Below are 3,865 nucleotides of genomic sequence, written 5' to 3'. Positions count from 1 at the left end.
CGCATAACAACATACGTTGTTCCCTTTGTCATCGGTATGTTACTTGCCTGAGATTCGATCGTCGGTATCATCATACCTAGTTCAATCTTGTTACCGGTATGTCTCTTTACTCGTTCCGTAATGCATCATCCCGTGACTAACTCATTAGTCACATTGCTTGCAAGGCTCGTAGTGATGTGCATTACCGAGAGGGCCCAGAGATACCTCTCCGATACACGGAGTGACAAATCCTAATCTTGATCTATGCCAACTCAACAAACACCATCGGAGACACCTGTAGAGCATCTTTATAATCACCCAGTTACGTTGTGATGTTTGATAGCACACAAGGTGTTCCTCGGGTATTCGGGAGTTGCATAATCTCATAGTCTGAGTAACATGTATAAGTCATGAAGAAAGCAATAGCAAAAAAACTAAACGATCATTATGCTAAGCTAACGGATGGGTCTTGTCCATCACATCATTCCCTAATGATGTGATCCCGTTCATCAAATGACAACACATGTCTATGGCTAGGAAACTTAACCATCTTTGATTAACGAGCTAGTCAAGTAGAGGCATACTAGGGACCTCTGTTTGTCAATGTATCCACACATGTACTAAGTTTCCAGTTAATACAATTCTAGCATGAATAATAAACATTTATCACGATATAATGAAATATAAATAACAACTTTATTATTGCCTCTAGGCATATTTCCTTCAATCCGAGCCCCACCCTCAAGCAAGACACACCAAACAGACGCGGCCGACCGGAACAAAGCGGAAGCTCGCCTTCCACCCCAAAGCCGACACCTTGGCATGGTCGATGACCTCGGCGACCAGATCAGGGCCAGGGGAACTCCGTCGGCCACCCGTAGTAGCCGCCAGAAGCAACGGAGGGGGCACCCTACCCCTTCCCTAAGTCCCCTGCCACCACCAGCAGGCCTCACGTGCATCACCACACCATGGCACCACCCCATCCTGATGAACCCGTCGCTGAGTCTAAAGAAGAGGGAGGGAGCTCACTCGAGTCCGACACAGATGAACCGCCGCTGGAGAGACCCGCCGTTGTCGCGCGCAAATCAGACAACCACAAGGTAGCAGCAGCGCCGCTGCAGACCACCCCACTCCGAGGTCAAGACCGACCTCGGCCACCGCCCCGCGCCGCCCGCCACCATCCAGGAGCCGGATCTAGGAGGATCGGGCCGGATCCGTGCCAGCACGCTACCGCCCAGATCGGGAACCCCCACGGCTGCCGCGCCACAAACGAGCCCGCTGCTCGACGTCGCGTCCCCACCAGGCAACCCCACCGCCGAACTCCAAGCACGCAGCCATGCCGCCGGCCCTGCCAAAGCCAGGCGCCCCCACTCGACGGTCATCTCGCGCCAGCCTGGAGCACGAGGGGGGAGGAAGAAGAGGCCCCGCCATCGCCCCCACCGGCCGGGCTTCGTCCGACGGCATATCTGGGCGGCGGCAAGGGAGGAGAGGGAGGTCGGGTCGCGGCGGCTAGGGTTCCCCTCGGTCGCTCGCGAGAGCGACACGGGAGGAGAGGGGAGCGCTACTCCTTCGAAATGGTTTAGGGTTTAGGGTTAGCTAAAAGGCTTAAAGGCTAGGTAATGAACATCACTTCTTGGTTGTTTGGCCTGTAGTAGGAATCTGGTCCACTATTAAAGAAACCAAACACATTATAGAAAATAAATATATGAAAAGAGAAAGAAGTCGAGCTAGAAGAAAAATTCCCTCAACAGGGAGAGGCGGGAATTCATTCAAGAAAAAGGAAGAGGCAAGATTATAGCTTCAGAATCTCGCTTAACTGAATCTCCTGTTCCAAGTATAATTTCGAGATGTTGCATATATGAATATCTTCAAACATGCCTTATTGCTCTCCACTCTCAAGAAGAGAACAAAGTCAAGAACGTTGCCACCATCCGATCCAATCTATGTTTTTGCTTGAAGTATGAGACCCAAATGTTAGTGAGGGTGGGGGAGGGGGGGGGGAATGACGATGGCCCCACAAAGGAAGCGGCAGTGGCGGAGACAGGGGTGCCAGCCAGGGCCCGGGCCGGGTCAACATGCAAATATTTTCAATAGAACATTGAGTATTTCTGCTACAACAGTGTATTAGCTTTGTATTTCTTTGGTCTGGCCCTCCACAAGCTAGCTTAGCAGCTCTTGGCCCCGCCCATTCAGTTTTCCTGGCTCCGCCACTGGGAAGCGGTGCATAGGAGTGCCGGGATCGTTGTCACCAACATAAGCCAGGCAACACTTTCACCTAAAGCAGCACCACCGCACCCTCAATGACATGCTACAAGGACATTCTCCCGTGGCACGCAAATAACATCACCAAAGAGCCGACAACCACGTATTAGGAGCACCCTAGGCCATGCACGGTTCACCGCCGCCCACCCAACCAATATAGCACGCCACCAAAACTAAAATGACACAGAGCCACCACTTTGGCTTCCGCACGTTGACAAACACACCTCACACCTAAAATTGCTGCCGTGACACTCTGTAACTGCGGTTCGTCGCCCCATGTCCAAGACAGCCAACCAAATTACCTACATAGTTACTTTAACTAGGGTTTCTACTGCTGCCCCACTCGGTTTTTATCCTGTGGAGTAAAGAAATGGACGGCTCCAATTTTTTGGGAGGGAGACAGAACAACGGTTTCATCTCCATAAGAGTGGCTGAGTTTTTACGTTGGCTCGCCAAGCCTATCACAACCCTCCTCCTTTACCCGGGCTTGGGACCGGCTATGTTGAGACAACATAGGCGGAGTGTCGACAAAGAGCTGAAGGATGGTGACATGGGAGGAGTCCGTTAAGAGAGACCTGAAGGATTGGAGTATCGACAAAGAGCTAGCTATGGACAGGGATGCGTGGAAGCTTGCTATCCATGTGTCAGAGCCATGAGTTGGTTGCGAGATCTTATGGGTTTCACCTCTAGCCTACCCCAACTTGTTTGGGACTAAAGGCTTTGTTGTTGTTGTTGTTGTTGTTGTTGTAGACAGAACAACGGTAAAAACCCAAATTGGTGAGAAGCCCCACAATGTGTTAAGGGCCTCTTTGATTTGTAGGATTCCAAAAACATAAGATTGCAATGTCATGTCCATTTAAATCCTAGAGGACTTTGGCTTGTTTGATTACATCATAAATTTTTTATTTTTAAGAAAAGGATCCTTAAATTTGTTTTTTCTCCATAGGATTTGATCCTATGAATCAGACGACCATCGTAAGAAAAAATCCTAATGATTTCAATCCTTCAAAATTGCTATAAAAATCCTTTGAATAAAGAGTCCAGTAGATAATGATGAAGATCATGAACATTGCATACGGCTTCAAGCGCCGAGGCATAACTTCAAAAAAATCCTAAGAATTCCAATACCTCAAAATTCACATAAAATCGTTTGAATCAAAGAGGCTCTACAAACTGCGTACCTCGCTTCTTCAAGGGACGAGACCGGACTTTAGTTTTCTTTTGTCGCATGCATTTGCCGACAACAAATCAATGTCTACGAGGATTACCCCTTCAAAACCAAAATCAAAATCGATACGCAAGGCATTAATGCAAGGTATATATCCCAGTCACTCTCCATTCCAACTTATTTGTGCACGACATGCACCAATTCTCTCCACATTATCCTTCCGAACAAACTAAAAAATTCGCCGCGTATCTTTGTTCTTTGTGCATACATGATACATCTCGCTGTTTCAAGGTCGACCAGAGATATATTTGCATACGGAGCTACTACTAGCTAAGCATTGTTAAGTGATAATAACAATAATTTGGACAACATGCATGGGATGGGGCCGGGCTAGAATTTCGAACAAATCACTATACTGCGCACCGTATTCCCTCATGCAGACATATATGCTTGATT

This window comes from Triticum dicoccoides, chromosome 3A, assembly GCF_002162155.2.
Source record: "Triticum dicoccoides isolate Atlit2015 ecotype Zavitan chromosome 3A, WEW_v2.0, whole genome shotgun sequence".
In the NCBI taxonomy this organism is placed as follows: domain Eukaryota; kingdom Viridiplantae; phylum Streptophyta; class Magnoliopsida; order Poales; family Poaceae; genus Triticum; species Triticum dicoccoides.
The sequence above is the reverse complement of the archived record's forward strand: the minus strand, read 5'-3'. Positions refer to the sequence as shown.